The sequence below is a fragment of the Dermacentor andersoni genome, chromosome 2 (genome assembly GCF_023375885.2).
Source record: "Dermacentor andersoni chromosome 2, qqDerAnde1_hic_scaffold, whole genome shotgun sequence".
In the NCBI taxonomy this organism is placed as follows: domain Eukaryota; kingdom Metazoa; phylum Arthropoda; class Arachnida; order Ixodida; family Ixodidae; genus Dermacentor; species Dermacentor andersoni.
In genome coordinates, this window is record NC_092815.1 from 101,910,740 (window position 1) to 101,925,610 (window position 14,871).

At 46.7% G+C, this 14,871-nt stretch overlaps 1 long non-coding RNA gene across 1 annotated transcript in view; it reads left to right on the forward strand.

The window, feature by feature from the left end:
- The window catches only part of LOC129387595 (uncharacterized), a 207,913-nt gene that overhangs the window by 140,055 nt on the left and 52,987 nt on the right, over positions 1–14,871 (forward strand). The window lies entirely within an intron of this gene.

Genomic DNA, 14,871 nt, shown 5'->3' on the forward strand with positions numbered 1-14,871 from the left:
TTGCGTTCTCTGTCCCGTATATCGCGTGATTTTATTGATGACGATGCTACACCAACTGGCCTACGCTTTTATACTATATAGCGAAGCGTATAGACTATGCACAAAAGTCAAAACAAATTCGTAGTATTGCCGGAGTTACGGTAACGGCACAAGAGCAACAAAAAAGAAAAGGGTCCTTTGTAAAGAATGGTGATACTTCTAAGACCAACTCAACGTAACGTAGATATCTGCTAGGTGCAGATAGAATGACTGCGAACCATCAGCACTTTATACTATAATGCTAATGTTATCTTAGTGTGATGCTAATGTTAATACTCATGTTATGCTTATGATATGGTAATCCTAAAGCAGTTACTTCACTTCTTTCTTTGCACGTTATTGGCCAATGTCAGCGCAACTAATTAAATTCTGAAATTATTTGAATAAAGCATGCCGATTAATGGAAATAAACCTTTTGGTCTATATGAGTCAGTGCAGTTACCTATGCTTACGAATTTATTTTCACTAATATTTAAGTATTTATTGTCCTGCTCCAAACACCATCACTGGTGACCAATCCGGCCGTCTGGCCGAAAAGTTTGGAGACCCCCATGCTCTAGAGGATCGAAATGGCGCTTTCCGCGACGCGCCGCCTGTTTCCTCAAGGCAAACCGTTGCCGCTTCTGCCCTGCTACTGTGCGATCAGCTGTCGGAAATGCAACAGGGTGTTCCCTATATATTTCATGTGCTCCGTTTATCTTGCAAAATGTGGAGAGCGCGAGAGGGAAGGCGTGGGCAGTAGGTGACTGCACAAATAGTGACTGGCATTTTAAGGAATGGAATGAACCTGTGTCCTCAAGTTCACGGACAGCTGATACCTGCAGCAGTACTGCCTGTGTTGCCGGTATTCTGCGATTCACGGCTATCCTCGAGGATAATAAAATTCACCCATGCGATAGCGAAAGCAATGCAACGCTAGCCTCCAAAGAAAGGACTTCGACGCCGGTATGTCGGCAAGAGTGAGTATACCGCTCGCTGCACAGTGACAAAGGGAGTATACTCCCTTTGTCAGGAGGGATCACTCTGTCAGGATCAGCATCACTGCGCCAGTAAGCGGCGCTATAGCGCCGCTTCCTGGCGCAGTAAGTTCTTGCATATTATCTGCACATATCTACGCCAACTCACACCAAAACTAACGTACATTATATCACCTACGTATTAATAATACGTAAACAGACGCACTCTTGAATCAATGCGCCAAGGCATGAGTAACGGACACTGACAACTCACAAATGTTCGAAGCTGAAAGTATCGTGACGATCCGCAGAGTAAGCGAGTGACTAGCGATAATACGTGTTTGCTATAAGCTATTACAAATTATAGAAGAAGTAAGCGCCAAGAAAAACTCTACCGCAACTGACAACAACCGCGAGCGATTAAAGGCAGACAATGAACCATAATATAGTGTCGGCAGCGAGGAACGTTGCTAGCTGACTCAGAAATATGACAGACCGCTGCTTCAAAGTGATTGTAAAATAAAGAACTAAGAGCAGAAGTCACAGATCTCGGTTTATATCTGAAACCGAAAATTCTGACAGTTTGGGATGCTTTTGTAGACCCGCTTCCAGTACAAGCACCGCATACGCCTCTCGCAGCATGGAGATGGAGAAGTTGCGATGAGCTCTGAAAGCGCCTACATGCCTTCTTGAAGCTGTGGCCAAAGCTTCGTGTCCTCCACCGGGTCGTCGTCTACGATACTGGCCGAATATTGTAAACACTGCATTGTTGTGTACAGAACATTTACGCTTTAGGCCTTGTGCGCGACAAGAACGAATACTGGCGCAACAAAGGCAGCTGAGGCAAGCAATAGACGCGTCGCCTCGTCATCAAACAATTGGCAGGTGCCCAGGGGATTTCCGCGATAGCGATAGGAGTAAAGGATAAGCTCCAAATCTTGCATTTGGCGCCCAGAACTCTTCACCGATGACACAGGTGTGATGCCATGGGTGTCACTCTATCTTCAAGGAATTCGCTCGTTTACATTACAGTACACGCGAAAAACTGCGCCACGAAGCCGAGCTGTCTTTCGCTAACTGCGTCACAAGGCCAGGCGCGGCGAGCGTGCCTCATAATTAACAAAGAAAAAGTACCGAAATTAATTTTCAACAATGTTGAACGTCAGAGGAAGCGCCACAAGCTTGTCAGTTCATTAAAGCGCGACACTTAACTGCGTAATAGGGCCGAGCTGCTTTTCGCTAACCGCGTCACAACGCCAGGCATGGCCACTGTGCTTGAAAAGTACTCCAAAAAGTAACGAGATTAGTTACAATAATGTTCGGGGTTAGAGAAAGCGCCAGAACTTCTCCCAGTAAAATTCAGCGCACGCGAAACTGCATGCATCACAGCGCCCACAGTGCCCAAAACTGCCGAAATATTTTATATTATGTTGGGCTCATAGAAAGCGTCGCAAACATCTCCCAGTACGAGTCATTATTTCAATTTAAATGTGCCACGACGACCGAGCTGTTTTTCGCTAACTGCGTCGCAAGTCTGGGTTCCATGCCGTATAAGCCTAATTGCATGAAATGCGTCGCAGACTGTTGAACAGAATTTCTCACCTTGCCGCAGTCTAACAGTGCAGCGGTGCCGTGTTGAAGAGCAGAAGGAACGCAAGGATTCGCCGGGAGCCCAAGAAACCAGGCTAAATCCCAAAATAGAAAAAACCGGCAGACGGGTCGCCGAACAGGCCAACGCTTAGATGCGCAGCCGGTCTCGCTCGCTTCTGTGGCGTGTCTGACGAATGACGCATACATCTGACGCGTCATTCGCCTGTCGCTAGGCGACGGAAGTAAGCCGCCAAGTATAATTTAATTTATATGCAGATATTTTAGTTTTGCCGGGAAACAGTAAAAAAAAATTAAACAATGTCTGTTAACTTCATTTCACATACATTTTTTTTCGATGCTCGCGGCGCCAAACGGTCGGCGTTAATACTAGCGTGACGTATTTCCTGTTGCCAGTTTTCACCGAGTGTCCTCTCTTGTTGAAATCCTTTCTCTATGGTACGGATGTTAGTTCTGTAGTTATTGATCAGCACTGCCAAGCTGCACCTCAGATGCCCGAGGAACAGCGTCCGGTACAGTTGCATCATCACGTGTATACTGAAGTACACCATGTTTTTCCTCCGAGAAACTTGCAAAGATAAGAGATGGCTGTCAGGCGCTTCTTTAGGTAGGCCACATGGGGACTCCAACATAGCTCACGGTCGATGATTACCCACGACCTGTGCGTACTTACATAAGAGCTATTTTGTCCATCGATTGATATGGCATACGAAGTCAGTGGCTTCCGGCTAAATGCCACCAATGCACATTTTTCTGCACAAATCCTGAGGCCTTGTTTCCCAAGGTACGTCGATATGAACTTCGCAGATTTTTACAGCCTTGCACGTACTTGAGGACGCGTCACACCAGTTGGCGAGACGCGGATGTCATCGGCATGTTATAGTGGAGGAAGGAAGGAAGGAAGGAAAAAGTGGAGAAGGAAGGCAGGGAGGTTAACCAGTTTTGCCCAACCGGTTTGCTACCCTACACATGGGAGGGGGATGGGGGGGATGAAAGATGGGGAGAAGAGATAGAGGGCACATAACACGGCACACACATCGTTGGTTACAGTCTGTCACTCTTGTGTGGTACGTGACATCACTGTCACAGTCGCTTGTCCAAGCCCGTATCCTTCATAAACCGAAGTAGTCCCTTCGTCGCCTTCAGCTGCGATGTCTTCAGTCGGCGATATGTGAAAATGGTTGCAACTGACAATGGTCTACTGTCAAGGTGCGCTAGAACGGACGCCATGGACTGTCTCTGAACATTATATTCAGGACAGTCGCACAGAATGTGTTCCAGCGTCTCCTCGCAAAGACAGGCATTGCAGAGAGCGTTGTCGGCCATTCCAATGCGAAACGAGTAAGATTTCGTGAAGGCCACCCCTAGCCATAAGCGATAAAGCAGGGTGGCCTCACTTCGGCGGAGTCCGGTTGGCATACAGAGATGCATCAAGGAGGGCAGGTCGTGTTGATGATCGCTGCGGTTGGTCTGGCTGCTTGGTGTGCACCATAGAGAGAGCGTGATCTCCTGTGCAAGCACTTGAAGTCTCCTGGCTGCGTCGGAACGTGAAAGTGGTATGGCCTCTTCCTGTGTGTCTTCAAGAGCTGTCCGAGCGGCTTTATCGGCGTCTTCATTTCCGATGACGCCGCAGTGACTTGGCAGCCACTGAAACGTCACGTGATGTCCTTTCTCATGTGATGTATGAATTAGGCATCTAATATCGAATACGAGCTGTTCAGATGGCCCGCGACGCAGAGCTGATAGTACAGATTGTAGGGCTGCCTTTGAGTCGCTGAAAATTGACCATTGTCGAGGTGGTTCCCGATTGACAAAACAAAGTGCAGCTCGAAGAGCAGCTAGTTCCGCAGATGTAGATGTCGTTGGGTGGTCAGTCCTAAAGCTGATGGTAATACCTCTTTCTGGGACGACTGCAGCACCGGACGAACACTGGATGTTTGTGGAACCGTCAGTATAAATATGTGCACTGTCTGCGTACCTCTCGTGTAGAAGAAGCAGAGACAGTTGTTTCAGCACAGGCGACGACAGCTCAGACTTTTTCCCGATTCCTGGCACGTCGAGATGGACTGTGGGGCTGACAAGGCACCAAGGGGGCATCGATGGTTTAGATGCAGCGGTGAAGCCCGAGGGAAGTTTGTCGTTGTACTTGACAATAGTTTTTGAGAATGATGCTTGGTGCCTGTCTGAAGGTAGTGTTGCAAGGTGGTGATAGGGGGCCCGTGCCAAATGTCTGATATGCGTTCTCAGGGTTTCCACCGTGATGTGAGTCTGCATTGGATGGTCCCGAGCAATCGCAATAGTTGCCTCAGTTGACGTGCATCTCGGCAAACCAAGACAAACTCTGAGTGCTTGAGCTTGCGCTGCTTGCAGAACACGAATATTTGTCTTGCAGGTGTTGTTCAGTACAGGTAGACTGTATCTTAAAAAACCGAGAAAGAGAGCTCTGTAGAGTCTCAGCATTGCGTCTACTGACATCCCCCACGTCTTTCCTGTCAGGTATTTAAACAACTGGGAGGTTGCTGTTAGGCGTCGTTTCATGTAAGCCACGTGCGGGCTCCAACAGAGGTCTCGGTCGATAATTACGCCTAGAAATCTGTAGGTTCTGACATAGGAAATGGTCCGCCCGTTGATTGAGATGACATAAGGCGTCATTGGTTTGCGAGTAAACGCCACTAGGGCGCATTTTTCTGGCGATATGCTGAGACCTTGTTCACACAAGTAGCTCGCTGTCAAAGTAGCCGCTCTCTGAAGCCGTGCACGTATCTGAGGACGTGTGACTGCCGAAGTCCAGAGACAGATGTCGTCTGCGTATACTGAAATTTTGGTGGTAGTTGGCAAGTGTTCAGCAAGCCCAATAAGAGCGAGGTTGAATAGCGTCGGGCTGAGAGCACCGCCTTGAGGAACGCCCTTGCTGGTATAGCGTCGCGTAGTTGGGCCATCGTCAGTTAATACATAGAATGATCTTGCAGATAGGTAACTTGCAATCCATAAAAATACTCGGCCACCTAGGCCAACCGTCACAAGAGCGTCGAGAATAGCCTCATGCAATACGTTATCGTATGCCCCTTTCACATCTAAGAATAAAGCTGCAGATAAACGTTTACGGGACCTTTCGTGCTGGACATATGAAACGAGATCAACTACATTGTCGATGGAAGAGCGGTCACGTCGGAAACCAGCCATGGAACTCGGATAAATCTTGTAGTGTTCAAGGTACCATTCCAGGCGGCCAAGGATCATCCGTTCCATTATCTTTCCTACACAGCTGGCCAACGCTATCGGGCGGTAAGAGCTGAGCTCTAGTGGGGATTTGCCCTGCTTCAATATTGGCACCAGGCGGCTCACTTTCCATTCGTCAGGAACATTTCCCTCCTGCCATGAGGTGTTGTAGAGACTCAATAGTGCTGTCCGTGCGGATTCTCCGAGATAGCACAAGGCTCGGTATGATATACCATCTGGACCCGGAGATGATGAGCGCCTGCAGAGAGCTAGTGCCGCCTCGAGCTCCTCCATTGTAAAAGGAAGGTCCATGCGGCAATCTCGGGAATGGGGGACATCATCTCGGGCTGGAGGATCTGGGCGTGTCGCTTGGTCTGCCATTCGCACACAAAAGTCTTCTGCGACATCGATGTCTTGCCGCCCTTGGAAAAGCGCGAGTGCCTTGAATGGAAAACGCTGTTCCGGAAGGCAACGCAGACCTTGCACCGTTTTCCAAATGTGAGACAGCGGCTTGCGGGGGTCGAGTGTTTGGCAAAACGTTGCCCAACGTTCCGACGCTAATCTATTCATTCGACGCTGAATCTTCTTTTGTATCCTCCTGGCTGCCCTAAGGTCATGGATTGATCTTGTACGCCGATATCGACGTTCCGCCCGGCGACGAAGTGCGCGAAGTCGCTCTAATTCTATGTCGAAGTCGTTTCGCGTGTGAGAGATCGTCAGTATGCGAGTGGCGTTCCGCATCGTATTTTTAATTGTTTGTTCTAACCCAGAGGGCAGGCCCTCGCTGCAGGCATCTTCCATATCAGATTTGAAGTTGGCCCATTGAATCGTCCGAATGGTATTCCGTGGGCCAGATCTAGACATCAAGCCTTTGATGTTCAGATAGGTGGGAATGTGATCACTCCCATGGGTCTCAATATCTGGAAACCACTTCACATATCTGGCGAGAGAGTTGGAGACAAAAGCAAGGTCGAGGCAGCTGCCGTATGTCACGCCTCGAAGAAAGGTGGGGCTACCATCGTTCAAGAGAGTAAGGCCATAGTTGTAGGCGATGCTTGATAATCTTCGTCCTCTTGCATTTGTCTTTGTACTTCCCCATGCTGGATGGTGTGCATTGAAATCTCCTATGATGACCCATGGAGCGGGGCAAACACTCAAGATATCCGCTAATCTTTTAGTGTCGAAATTGTTGGAAGGCGATATATACACGCCTATGAGAGTAAACAAGAGTTTGTTCTTTTTAACTGTGACGCATATATACTGATTGTCGTCGTGGGGCGCAATCGGTTGCAAAACATAGGTGAGTTCCCGACGAACAAAAATGATGATTTTGCTGCATGCACTATTTGTTGATGACATGAAACATTCGTACCCTGACAGTCTGATTGGTTTCGACAAGTTGGGCTCACAAATGACGATGAGTGGAAACACATTGGTGTACACATACTGACGGAAATCTGAAATTCGTGATTTTAGCCCTCTGGCGTTCCACTGCATGACGGACGCTGCCTTGACTTCTTTTCGGAAGGATGGGGTATGGGTAGCCATCTTTCTAGTTGAGGGATTCAAGCACTGGGCTTAAGGCGTCCAGCACTTTAAGTGCGCTTCGAGCAGACGGTGTCCCCATCTCAACTAAAATCGTTCGGATGGCCTCCATGAGGGAACGTAGCACCGAGATGACTTGATCTGTTTTAGGTGAATCATCAATGGCCGGAGAAGGCTCCGGTGGCGCCGTTACCTTCTGAGGTTCCTTAGCAAGGGAGCGGCTCGGTAGCGTAGGCCATTCCTCTAAACAAAGAGTCTTATCTGATGCCCTCGTGGAAGTGGTGGGCCCTATCGCGTCGCGACTAAGTGGTACCGTAGTGGAGCGGGTACTATCGCTTCACTCATGCGCCTTCTTTGAAGACTTACGACGGTGCCGACGTCGACGCCGACGCCGGACTACTTCGGCTGCCTCCCTGTGGGCCGAATTGAATAGTGGAGATAATGTATGAGGCAAGGCGGCTGGCCAGTCTTGAGCAGCTCTAGCGAACAAAAGCATCATGAGCTCGGACCAGGGTCCTCGTGGCCCTGTCCTATCTAACGGTTAAATCTCCGGGGAACGAATACGTGCATGTCGTGTCTCCCAGCTAATAGTAGCCGAGCTGTTCAAAAAGAAAATCAATATAACACGATGCAAGAGAGAGAGAGAGAGAGAGAAGGGAAGAAGGAAAGGCAGGGAGGTTAACCAGACTGAGTCCAGTTTGCTACCCTATACACGTGGGGATGGGAATGGGGAGTGAAAGAGAGAGAGAGAGAACTTAGGTGTAGGATGTCTATAGTCGGGCACTCAAGTCTGCTGCCTTCAGCTAGTGAAAAAGCGCTCGAACTGCTTTCTGGGCTAATGAACTGTGAGGCCAGGCTCCCAAGATCTTCGCTTCCGTAAATGGCCTGTCATCCAGTCTATTCAAGGCACACTGGAGAGCCTCACGTTGATTATCGAAGCGAGAACAGTGGCACAGAAGATGACTGATGGTCTCTTCACACTTGCACTTAGCGCACATTGGTGAATCCGCCATTCCAATACGATAGCTGTAGGAGTTGGTGAATGCTACGCCTACCCACAGCCGACACAGCAGTGTTGCGTCACGCCGTAGAAGGTTCGCTGGTAATTTAAGTTTCAGTGATGGGTCGAGGCTGTATAAACGACACTTAGAGTTCTGTGGTGTATGCCAGCAACTTAACGTGATGGTACGAGCGAGACTGCGAAGCTCTCTTGCAGTGTCGACTCTCGATAAAGGTATAAAGAGTGTCGGTGAGGCAGCCTGGGCACGTCGGGCAGCATCATCGGCGAGGTGATTACCAACGACGCCACAATGTCCCGGCAGCCACTGAAATATGATATCATGTCCTCGTTCAGAAGCGCAATGACAGGTTTCGTTGATGTGTGACACCAGCTGTTCATAACTGCCACGTCGTAAACTTCGCAAGCTCTGGAGGGCTGCTTTCGAATCACAAAATATTGCCCATTTGTTGGGCGGTTCTTTTTCAATGTATTCGACAGCAGCGCGAAGAGCGGCCAGTTCAGAGCCTGTAGATGTCGTTACGTGTGAAGTCTTAAACTTGATGACGACCGATTGAGATGGCAGAACAACGGCGCCCGTAGATTTTTCCGACACGGAACCATCCGTGTAAACATCCATTTGGTTAGCGTATGAACCATGCAAAAGTTCCAATGTGATCTGCTTGAGAGCCGCGGTGGTCAGGCTAGCTTTCTTCACTATTCCTGGAACAGCAAGGTACACAGGAGGCTTTTTCAAGCACCACATAGGGGAGGGCGTTTTTGTTGCGGGTGAGTGTGGGTTAGCCGCAAGACAAAGAGTGTGGGTTAGCCGCAATTGATCTGGAGAACGCTGCCTTGGGTCTTTTCTCAGGCAAGCGAGCGAGATGGTGGTCCGGGACTCTGGATATATGGCGAACATGCGCCCGGAGTGCGTCGATAGCTATATAGGCCATTATTGGGTGGTCTGTCGCGGTGACAATTGTTGCCACGGTTGAAGCATTTCGAGGTAGCCCCAGACATCTTCGAAGGGCTTGGCCTTGAATGCTCTGTAGGACATGGATGTTAGTTTTGTTAGCATTGGACAGCACTGGTGTGTCATATCGCAAGTATTCTAGGAAGAGCGTCCTGTATAGTTAAAGCATAGATGCCACGGGTGTGCCCCACGTTTTGCCGGCAAGAAACCTTAGTATATGGGAGATAGAAGTAAGCCTCTTCTTCAAGTATGAGATGTGGGGGCTCCATGAAAGGTCTCTGTCGATAATAACGCCTAGGAATCGGTGAGTTTTTGCGTAGGAGATTGGTTGGTGGTCAATAGAAATGGGGTACCAGGTCATGGGCTTGTGGTTAAAAGCGACTAAGGCGCACTTCTCGGTCGAAATGCTGAGGCCTTGAGCACGCAGGTACGATGATGTTAGGGTCACTGCTTTTCGGAGCCGTGCACGCACCTGGAGACGTGTAACTGCCGAGGCCCATATGCATATGTCGTCAGCATATATGGAAAGGTTTACTGTATGTGGTAGAACGTCGGCAAGTCCAAGGATTGCAAGGTTGAACAAAGTGGGGCTAAGAACCCCACCCTGAGGGACGCCACGGCAAGTGTAATGGTCAGCGGTTCGGCCATCTGCACTGTGCACAAAGAAGGAGCTATCTATTTTAAAAATAAACGGTGCAAGATACACTTATAATACCTATGGTGTTCTGTCGTCGGAGGTTTGACAACCGGACACCGTATAGGTCTTTTAATGACATTTTGCACCAATGTTTTCTTAACGTTGCCTTTTTTCGATGAAAAGCTTGGCTAACAGGAAATTTTGTTGAGTGTATCTATGGGATTTCTAGTTATTTTAATTATCACAGTCCACTGTCCCATAAATCCTTATCCCATGACTCTTGAAAAGCATTTGCCCTACGGTCACTGCGCCGCCTACTTGCATGACGTGCCTATGCTCGTCCAAGCATTTCTTCTTCCTATCGAGACGACTGCTTCAGCTGTTTAATTTCAGCCAAGCTCATGTTTTTTGGTCTAAGCTTTACTGCCCTTTTCCTAATTCTTTAGCTTACTAGTCACTGTTCCTTGTCCTGTCCGCAGTTTCAATTAAAGCTTCTTTCTAGCTAGCCTCCATGCTTCGTCCCAGTACCCGACAGATGGCGGAGAAGAATGTAATATGTACTTTTCTCATCCTTTCGAGAACGTCAGTAAGATGCGGCTAAAACGGAAATCTTTTTTTCTTTTTCTTTAAATTCCCATCCATTCTTTTACGAGGAAAAACTCGGATTCAGACAACGGCACAAGAAGAAACACAGGACAAGAGCTTATGTTTGTGTCATTGTCCGACCTCAGGGACAATGACACAAATCTTCCTCGTGTGAACGGACTAGCCCAGCAGCAAATGTTCAAAAACTATACCATTCTTATTCAGCGGCATAGGGATTTTATTGTCGTGGCCTATAGGGGCAAGTGTTTGACGTGACAACTTGACCGAGGTAAATGCACCGTCACTAGCTACTTCCAGTCACGTAATACCAATCGCAAACCCTTGTCCTCTTGTCACACATGCTGAACACTATAGATGATCTAATAGTGCAAATCAGGCTAGTTGGATTGGTTTGATAGAAACAAGTTAAATTACCGCGCTAAGGCAAAAGAAAAAAACGAAGGAGTACACGACATGAGTTGTGATAGAGGGCTCGTGTCGTGCACTCCTTTCTTTGTACTTCGTCCTATAGCAGTGAGTTTTGTTTGTTACCATGGACACTAAATGGTTTTAAGCGTACTCACTGTTGGCACTAACATTAGACTTTGTTGGTCTATTATCAGTCGTAGATTGTCGCGTTTGTTGCTTAGCGGGACAAATGTATTGCGCTAACGCAGGTCTTCAAAGGTTTGAACGTCACTTTTCATTGACGCTTTTTTCTTCTTTTTCTGTTCGTCAATCTGGCGTGCGGAACTCTTCGGGCAAATATGCAGTGACTAACTACAAAGGAAGTGTGGCTGCCTGCCTCGGCCATCAAGCACCTGTCTGAAATTTCAGATGAGGCTTCAAGCATATTATCTGAAGTATAAGCCCTGTATGTATAGCAGGCCTGATATCTTCTGTTTCCATTAAAGTGTTCTCTCTCTCCTTCTCTCTGCCGCGGCCCTTCCCAATGTTTTATTATTTTCTGCCTTTTGACTGTGATTCCAGTGCGTTTCTTATATTTTGCAACCTAATTCAATGCACTCTCTACACACATTATATAACCACTTGAAGTGGTACCGCAGGAATAAAGGCTTAAAAATGGGAAGCGCCATCTATCGAATATTCAGCAAGGCGACATCCGCCGTCTTGTCCAACGGCACAGCAAACTCAAACTTTTCAGTAGACATCAGAGCTGCAGGAATGGCTACTACTTTCGCGGTTCAGCCATGTTCTCCCACCGTTGTGTGCTACTATTTGCAAAGCAAGCAATGTGTGAAAGCAACGTCAAGAAAATAATACCTTTTTTCAGTAATGGATGCAACAAAATGAGCCAATGAAATTCAAACACGTCTGATATAAAAAGTTGCTGCCACATTATATGTTGCATACATGCCGCGGTTAGCACGTCAAAGTAATAGTTAACTTCAGCTCTCGTTCCATCGTGCCTGAGTGCGTGCTTACTTTTACGTGTGTAATTATATTCCGCAAATACTCTTGCTGCTTGTTTCTTTGTCTTCTTCTTTTTCTTTTTTACCACGTCAGTTCTGTTTAACTACGCGCTGAGGATTAAAGCTAACAACGCTAGCCTCCGTATGATAAATTGTTTGAACAATGTCTGTGTTTCGCAGACGACGGCGAAAACCCATTTCTTAAATTCGACGCACATCTCTTTCGTATAAATGCATCTTGAGTATGTTTATGTCCATTTTTTTATAAAACAGAAGCGTGAAGACTTTCCAGTTTTTGATGTTAAAGAGAATGCCGTGGTTTGCACATGCCGATATGTTGTGGAAGTTGTGCCTTAACTCTTCTTCAGGCCGGATGAAAACGAAAGTTTCTGAGAAGATAGAACAACATTCATGGAGACTGCACTTTTGTCCGTACTGGGGCACATAATTCTCTCTGACGACTTCCTAGAATAGTAAGCGTGCAAGTGTGTTTTTATTTTTATTTATTAATTTATTAGATACTGCGGACACGTGGTCCTAGCAGGGAGAGCGACATATGGTACATACAATGAAAATCAGATTGACAAAACAAACAGAACCATGAAATTACAAGATTACGAAGTGGATTCAATTATACAGTTCCATTCGGTTGCAGTTCGAGGAAAAGAAGAAAACTTCTGTGTGTTTGTTCTTGAAAAGTAAGGGGTTATGCATCATGTCTGCGGTGGCGTGTAGTTCTGGTCGATAACTGCGATAAATGTTCTGATGGGTCTAAGGATAAACTGTTGGTGTGAAGTAGTTTAAGGAATTCAAGTCGCTGTTTCTTTCTTCTAAGTTCGAGTGGTTCAAGGTTGTTAATTTCCATAAGTTCGGCGGAAAATTTGTTAAATATGAATCTGACCGCTTTTCTCTGAATTCTCTCAACACTATTGTTATTAGTTTTTGTGTATGGATCTCAAACTACGCTAGCATATTCCAGCTTAGGTCTAATTAGGGAGATGTAGCATAGCATTTTAACGTTACATGGGGCTTTCTTAAGTTTGTGTCTCAACAGGCATAGTTTTATGAAGGCTGAAGCACAAGTGTTAGTTATGTGATCATTCCATGATAGTGTATTGTTAAGGGTCACTCCTAGGTATTTATAGCTATTGGCTTCATGCAGAGGTGATGGACCTAACTTACATGTATAAATCAGGGATGATTTCTTATGTGTCATTCACAGTAGTACGCTTTTATCTCTGTTTAGTGTGATTCCCCAGCACCTGCACCATGCAAGAATATTATTTAAACTACAACATAAACTAGTTTGATCATGGAGAGAAACAATATCTTTAAAGAGCACATAATCATCGGCAAATGATCGAATCTGTACACCACCTTCAACAGTGTTAATAATATCATTGATATAAAGAACAAAAAGAAGAGGACCGAGCACACTGCTCTGGGGAACACACGGGACCGGAAGGCAGCCCGATCTTTCACCATTTATCTCAACGAATTGTTTCCGGTTAGACAAGTAAGCAGAAATCCAAGAGATAAACATCCGAGGGATTCCTGTGTTTTCAAGTTTTAGAATTAGTTTATCATGAGGTACCGCATCGAATGCCTTACAGAAGTGAAGGAAAATCATGTCTATTTGTCCGTTCTTGTCAAGGCTTGATGCAAAGGAATGAACTACAGGGACCAGCTGTGTGACAATCGAATACCCTCTTCCGAACCCGGGCTGAAAGTTAGTTAAAGTTGACTGCTTTTCTAGATGTGTGGTTATGCTTTTTGCTATGATATGTTCGATGAGTTTACAGCATGATGACGTTAAAGAAATAGGACGGTAATTTTCTACAAATCTCCCTTTTTATGAATTGGTGCTATTCGAGCTGTTCTCCAGTCACTCGGTAATTCAGACGACAATAATGAAGCACGGAATATTATAACAAGAAACTCTGATATGGTTACAGCGTATCTACGGAGAAACAAATTAGGGATATTATCAGGCCCACTTGAACATTTCGGTTTTAGGTTCAGCACCATAGACAGTACACCAGCATACGATATAAAATTCCCATCACTCACGATTGTGAATGCGATTCAATGGCATGTTGCACGGTGAGGCAGCAGAAGCTTGGAGATGGATCGGGAAAGTCCTGTGTATGTCTACAGCCGTTGCGCTATAGTACGCTGTGAGGCACAGTACACAATGCGCACCGGCGACGTCAACGTTCAACTTGCGTTTTCGTTTCCCTATAAGTAAAATACGTGTGCTTCGAGCAGCGTCTACGGAACTTCGGCGGGAGCGCATCTACTAATTTCTATCTGGAAATGTTCACCTCAGTACCATTCTTTAGCCTGCGTGGATTCTGTCGAAGTCGCTTACACTTCCCCGGCTGCAGTGGTGGACACCCACGCTTCCGAGATTCTTTGAAACTTTGTCAATACTGGCTTAGATTTCACCAAAACAATTATGATAATATACGTATATATGTTCGGTCTGCTCGCTATCTCGGGCTCGGGCAGGGCATTCAATACGCCGAATTAATAATATGTGGCGTACTAGTAGTACCAAGGGAAGGCAGGCGCAGTCGAGTGTGGCGCAGGATTGTGCAGAGTGATGCAATTACGAAATTAGCAGGCACAGGATAGGATTGGCTGGCGCAGAACAAGTGGTAGCCAAAGGTAACTAAGAGACGCATTCATAACGCAGTGCATTTACATGAAGCGTTGATGATAGGCAAGTATATGTACACAAGCTTGTGTAGATACCCATAGGCGTAGCACATGTAAGGGCCCGCGCTCATTCATTCAGGTCGTTAGGGTTCCTTGGTGCGCAGCCGTGTTATTATTACTACATTCATTGTGATTTCTATAGAAGGCATCACGGACAC